The sequence below is a fragment of the Aegilops tauschii genome, chromosome 6, assembly GCF_002575655.3.
Source record: "Aegilops tauschii subsp. strangulata cultivar AL8/78 chromosome 6, Aet v6.0, whole genome shotgun sequence".
Lineage (NCBI taxonomy): Eukaryota > Viridiplantae > Streptophyta > Magnoliopsida > Poales > Poaceae > Aegilops > Aegilops tauschii.
In genome coordinates, this window is record NC_053040.3 from 331763814 (window position 1) to 331771404 (window position 7591).

A 7591-nucleotide genomic window follows, 5' to 3' on the forward strand; every position below is an offset into this window, starting at 1 on the left:
TAGATGATGTTAAATACATTACCAAAAAGTGATAGATTTACGAGCATGATTGGTTTGCTGCCAATATTTGGCTAGCCAAATGTTGGAATTGCCAAATATTGGCAATACAAAGACTTGCCAAATATTGGCAACTTTATGTGAGATAGGCAAGACAACACGGTAACCAACCAAGTAGTAGCGAATATTGGGTACAATGCCAAACATTGGCATGCCTATTTTTGGCACCAAACCAATTATGCTCGTAAAATTTACATCACCAAAAACCACCTAACTACAACAGATGAGGTAAAAATTGTTGACTCTGAACTTAACTGTCAAAACTGAAATTTACTGTGGAATCTGAATGTTACTGTCGAAACTAAACGCAATGGTAGCAGAGAGGCACTTCACATGTAGTTTAGGGAGGGCCTGCAGTTCATCTTCCACCTGCACCCCCCCTGAGCCGCCAGCCACCAGCGGCCGAACCGCCGCCCCCCGCGCCGCCTCGCCGGCCCGAAACAACTCCCCACCGCCGGTCCAGTGCCGCCCCGGCCAGCCCTCTAGGCCTCCCCCGCGCCGAGCTTTTTCTCCGGCGTTCCCCATGCCACCGTCCCACCACCGCGCCCCCCACCGCCGGCGACCATCGCCCCACCCTGAACCCTAAGATGGATAGTGGGGCACCTCTCCGGCGAGCCCCCCTCCCCGCTGCGGGTGGTTCTTCCTTAACTCCGGTGAGCCCCCACCCCCTGAAAATTGACTGACCCAAAAGTCGATTCAGTCGACTGAAGTGTAGCTAAATCGGAGCAGTGCAGCAGCACGATCGAGGGGGAGAGCAGAAGCAGCAGCGTGAGCGAGCGAGAACCGGAGCAGCAGCAGCAGATCCGGCTGGTATGGACGTCGCCGCCGAAGGGGCCTCGCATTGGGGGAGAGCCGCTGTGGAGATGTCGCCCGCGGCGCCGACTTCGAGGTAGCCGCTCCATGGGGGTGCGGGATGGAGCACCGTCGGTGCCGGGAGGTCGAGTTAAGGAGAAGTTGCGATGCAATGAGTGTACAACCTCTTTGGTGGCGCCGAGTAGGCCTCGGCTTCGTCCGAGGAGTCGGTGAGGATGCTGCAGTTCCAGTGGAGCAGGTTAAGGCGGCGCTGTGGGGATGGAGTAGCCGCGATAGACGAGGCGATCATTGGAGCAGCTCCTTGGAGGTGGAGGACGGGGCGGCTGAACTGGCGGGATGACGAGATGGATGACGGATCCTCATCCGGGGAGGTGCATGAGGGACGTCGAGCTGTTGCGGTGGACGACGTCATCGGGGAAGAGGCTCCGACTAGGTAGCGATGAGGTGGCGGACGGAGGAGGGTGGGGTTTCGCGGCTGGAGCGGAGAGGTTATGGCGGCCTGGGATTTCGAATGGCGAAAAGGAGGCGATGGGAGGGAGGAACCATGACTTAGGGACGCGCTTGTCCAAAATATAGGGTGTGTTACAAAAGTACCCCCACCGATTTGAACTAGCGGCCCTTTCGGCTCAGGGTTAGAAGGGGGATTTCGCGTGTCGGGATTTGGCAGCTGGAGGGAGTTTTCGTGCGCGTTGTAATTTCGGGATAACAAGGCGAGGGTTGTGAAGGTGCCAGTTCTGGGAGCACGATATCTGAATTTTCGGGATATAACAAGGCGCGGGTTGAATTTTAGGGACAAGCCTAACATGTAATATTGTACTTGTACATACCAAATCATTCGCACTTTCCTCAACGAAAAAAACAAGAATAAAAATAAAACTATTCACACCACACAAAGAGAGAGTCTTGTCCCGTTTTACTATACAAATGCTATTCAAAGCTATGAATCCATGTTATGTCCAATTAAATTTTTTCGCTGGCTGTATAATGCATGTAACCTACTCATACCAACATTTTAGTGCATTCGAAATGTCTATACTACCGCTGCAATTCGAACTGAATTTGAATTCATTTCTCTATTTCAATAAGAATCTACAATCATGATTGTTGCCAACTTCAACCATCATTCGTGTATTACCTTAACAACACACCACATGATTACTATAAAGATAGATATGAACTATGTGTACTATATGAATTCAAATTCAATTTTATGAATACATTTGATGTTGATTCCAAATAATAGTACATTTGATGTACTAACTACATATTCATAATCTAAACCATGTTCCATACGTACACTGTGTTTATCACACAAAGTATAGTGCCCCTCCCCCTACATTATGACAAGTTTTTAGCCGTGAGCTGCAAAAGCCACGCATTAGCCCAAATTATAATCAATGTTCTATATTATATGTAGTACTAGCAAGATGCCCATGCGTTTCATGGAACATCAAGATGATCGAGGGGAGGCCTTATTTGCAAATATGGAGAGGGGTGTGGGTATCTTTTTTCAAAATTGCCATAGTTTCCTTCCTATCCGTCAGATATAAATCGGACGGCCTATATTGCAGGATGGCAGGCACACCATCATCAACAACTCTGTTTTATAAGATTAGAGATAAAATATATTATATGTAGTATAACATGTTCATAACCACACCATGTGTATCACCGTATATATATTCACGCATGCGTCGGTTTAAAACACTATGATAAATTCTTCAAATATCCGAATTCACTTTTTATAATGAATTATGATCTCTATTCGTCTTTTACACCCACACAATCCTCTTATCTTTGTAGCTAGCGCTAACTTTCTCTCGTGCATGCACACGCCCGCATCCCTCTCACCCTCCCTCAGCATTCTCTAGCCCCATCGCGCAAATTCGTATTTTCACTTTAGGTCGTTCAGCCACGGTGTGTGTAGGCCCCCCTAGCTCCTTCTTTACGGCACACATAGATCGATATGCCTCTCTAGCCAGGTGTTCCTACCACAAACACAAGCTTTCTCTCTTCTCTTCTCACCGTCCATGCCTCACTCCCACCCCTCTGTTCATCGATCTCGTACTCGCACAATCCTTCCCCCTCGATATAGTATGTGTAGCGACCAGACCTCAAACAGTCTAGTCTCTGTGCATCAGTGTCATCCCTGGATCGGTAATGCTGACACGCACAGTACTTGAAGGATTTATAACAGAGTAGCAATCACACACTTATTAGATCGAATATCTCAAAAGAGAACTTAATACAATAAATACGGCTTAAGGCCATCTAAAAACGATAACAGCGGAAGGCTTGGAAGATAGAGTGAGTCCATCAACTCCAACGGCATCACTGAGTATAAGACCACGACCTAAGGCACCTTACTCGTCGTCTGAAAAGTCTACAACATGATACGTTGCAGCCCGAAAACGGGCCAGCACATGGAATATGCTGGCAATGTAACACATAGAGAGTAATGAACAGAATAATGTATCACTACATGCATATTTGGCTGGTGGAAAGCTCTATGGTTACAGTTTTGCGAAAAGCCAATTTTTCCCTACCACAAAGGAATAAATTTTATTTAACTATCATGGTGGTTGTTAAACATTGAGAAGGTACCTCCAACTCAATCCCAATTAAGAATGTTATTAACCCAATCAAATTAAATTAAGTAACATGATGATGAGATTCACATGATAATCCAAGAACTAGACACTCAAGACGTCCATAACCGGGCACATGGCTAACCATGATTAGTTTGTACACTCTGCAGAGGTTTGTGCACTTTTCCCCACAAGACTCGATCGCCTCCGCTTGATTTCTCGCACTACATGGTGTTTGAGAAACGGATGACCGAGACACAGTCTTTCAGAAACAATACTCTTTACTCCGGGTGGACAGTTACACCTACTTTCCCCTACATCTGCTAGCCCACCTCTTCAAGAGATCATGTAACCTACTCAACTATGCTAGAGCCCATAATAGCTTGTGGCTGCACACGGAAGTTTCTAGCATGAATAATCTCATGATCCCTTTGAGTTTGGGTGGCGGTCCATAGGATGATCACACGGGTACTCCGGGATATCCAAAAATAGAGGCAACACTGGGTTCTCCAGGTGCCTCAATCCACCCAGTTGTTTATTTAAGTAGCCACCTTAAGTTGAACCATTAAGTAAAAATCTCACATCTGTCATGGAAATCTCTCAAACCCAATCCACGTCTACGAGCATGGCATAGCAATATAAGCAAACGTAGAAGTAACTCCCAAAGGTTTGATAGTAAACAGGGCAATAGGTACTACCTCATCTACTTCCCAAAACCCACATATTAATCAGATCCTAATCATGCAATAGTTTGAGGGTTGAAACTAATGCATAAAAACTGGGTAATGAAAAGTATGATCAAAGTGTTACTTGCCTTGCTGATGATCCGTGAAACCTAGAGACTCGTAGTAGCACGCTTCGCACTCCGGGTACTCTATCGCAAACAAACAATACATACATAAGTATCAAGCAAGGGTGCATGAATAAAACTCAAAATAAGAGATCTAACCAGAAAGTTCAACTTAAGAACTCCGGTTTGCAAAAAGAATCAAATCGAACAAAGCAACGAAACTCAAACGGCGAAAGAAACAAGCTTCGTTTACTAATCTGGACCTAAGTCAAATTTTACAGTAGCAAAAACTTGTTTGAGTTGGTTAAACAGAAAGAGGGTTTCGAGATGAAACTCTAGGCGCTTGAATCGCCTGATTCCGATAAACGAGCGAAAAGTTATACTAAAACGAAAAACAGATCGGAAATCGCGATCGAAAATAATCGCGGAAAATCCGAGAAAAAAGAAAAACTGACGAACAGGCTAAAGAACGAACGTTCGCTGTCTGCGGTTAAACGACGAAAACCGTTCGTTAAAGCGAACGTACGAACGGGCGTTCGCTATTTAGTTAAACCGGTAAAAAAATAAACCGATCTAATAAAAAAACGCATCTCGGTTTCGAAATAAAACCGAATGGTTTTTCGAGAAAATCGGCGGCTACCTCGGTTCGCGTGACGGCAACGGCGGCGAGCAACTCCGGCGGGGCGGCGTCGGGCGAGGGGCGGCGGGGCTCCGGCGGGCAGCGTCGGGCGGCGGCGGCGGGGTCGGCGACGGCGGCGGTGGATCCGGCGGCGGCGGCGCGGATCGGTTAGGGTTAGGGTTTGCGGGGCGGCGGCGACTTGGGCTGGGGCGGGGCTCGGGCCGCGGCTTATAAGGCCGGCCGGGCTGAGGTGTCCTGGTCGGACACGGCCCGTAAGGCGGCTCACAATTTTTTTTAAATAATTTCACGCAGAAGAACAGACAAAAGAAATACTAAACGGACTCCAAAAATCCCGAAATAAATGTTCCCCGTCCTCTAAAAATAAGCCGGACAAGATGAACATTTATTTGGGCCTAAAATGCAATTTTGAAAAACGCATATTTTTCCTAATTCAAATAAAATCAAATAAAATCCAAATAAAATCAAATATTTGTTTTTAATATTTTTCCTCCAATATTTCATTATTTGTGGAGAAGTCATATTATCTCCTCTCATATATTTTGATATGAAATATTTTCGGAGAGAAAAATAATTAAAACAAATGATCCTATTTTCAAAATTTGAGAAAACCCAAATATGAAAATAATGAAATCCCCAACTCTCTCCGTGGGTCCTTGAGTTGCGTATAATTTCTAGGATCGCAAAACAAAATGCAATAAAATATGATATGCAAGAATGATCTATGTATAACATTCCAAATTGAAAATTTGGGATGTTACAAACCTACCCCCCTTAAGATGAATCTCGCCCTCGAGATTCGGGTTGGCTAGAAAATAGGTGAGAGTGGTCCTTCCGTAGATCTTCCTCTCTCTCCCAGGTGGCTTCCTCCTCGGTATGGTGACTCCACTGGACTTTGCAAAACTTGATAACCTTGCTGCGGGTGACTCGGCTGGCATATTCGAGAATCTTGACTGGTTTCTCCTCATAGGTCAAATCACTATCCAGCTGAATCGCTTCCAGTGGCACTGTATCTCTCAGTGGTATCTTAGCCATCTCTGCGTGGCACTTCTTCAGCTGAGAAACATGGAACACATCGTGAACTCCCAACAATCCTCCGGGCAATTCCAACTTGTAAGCAACTTCACCCATACGCTCCAAAACTTTGTATGGTCCTACAAAACGTGGCGCTAACTTTCCCTTAACTCCAAAGCGCTTCACTCCTCGAAGTGGTGATACTCGAAGATAAACTCTGTCTCCGACTTCGTAAACTGCCTCCTTGCGTTTAGAATCCGCATAACTCTTCTGCCTGGACTGGGCTACCTTGAGCCTATCGCGAATCAACTTCACTTTCTGTTCATACTCTTTAATCAAATCTGGTCCAAACAACTGGCGGTCTCCAACTTCGTCCCACAACAACGGTGTCCTGCACCTCCTTCCGTACAGAGCTTTGAAAGGGGCCATCTTCAAACTGGATTGATAACAGTTGTTGTAAGAGAATTCTGCATACGGCAAATTGTCATCCCAACTAGATCCATAATCTAGCGCACAAGCTCTCAGCATGTCCTCCAAAATCTGATTGACTCTCTCGGTCTGTCCGTCTGTCTGTGGATGAAAGGCCGTATTGAACTCTAGCCTCGTACCCAAAGTTTCGTGCAATTGATTCCAAAACATTGAAGTAAACTGGGTTCCCCTATCTGATATAATGGTCCTCGGAACTCCATGCAGACATACGATCCTGGTCATGTATATCTTTGCCAACTTATCACTTGTATAAGTGGTCTTTACTGGATGAAATGAGCTACCTTCGTCAAACGATCGACTACAACCCATATCGAGTCATAGCCTGAACGAGTCCTGGGCAATCCTGTGATAAAATCCATGCCTAGCTTATCCCACTTCCATTCGGGTATCGGCAATGGTTGTAACAATCCTGCTGGCTTCTGATGCTCTGCCTTTACTCTCTGACATACATCACAAACTGCTACATACTCCGCAATATCCTTCTTCATTCCGGTCCACCAGAAACTGTCTTTTAAATCTAGGTACATCTTGGTATTTCCTGGGTGAATCGAATATGATGAATCATGGGCCTCTTGCAAGATCAACTTCCTGATCTCCGGATCATTGGGCACATAAACACGGTCCTCAAACCATAAGGTATCGTGCTCATCCTCACGAAATCCCTTGGCTTTTCCTTTACTCATCCTTTCCTTTATCTCAGCAATTTCCTTGTCTGTCTTCTGAGCTTCTCTGATCTTATCCATCAAACTAGACCGAATCTCCAATGCTGCTACATAGCCTCTCGGAACTATTTCCAAACATAGTTCACGAAGATCCTCTGCTAACTCCTTGGGTAACTCTCCGGTCATGAGTGTGTTGACATGGCTCTTGCGGCTCAACGCATCGTCTACTACGTTAGCCTTCCCTGGGTGATAATGCAATCTCATATCATAATCCTTAATGAGCTCCAACCATCTCCTTTGCCTGAGATTCAACTCCTTCCGCGTGAAAATGTACTTCAAACTCTTGTGATCCGTGTACACCTCACAATGGTTTCCGATGAGAAAATTTCTCCATGTCTTCAACGCATGCACTACGGCTGCTAACTCCAAATCATGTGTAGCATAATTCAACTCATGGGGTTTAAGTTGTCGTGAGGCATATGAAACAACTCTTCCCTCCTGCATTAGCACTGCTCCAAGTCCTCGACGAGAAGCGTCACAA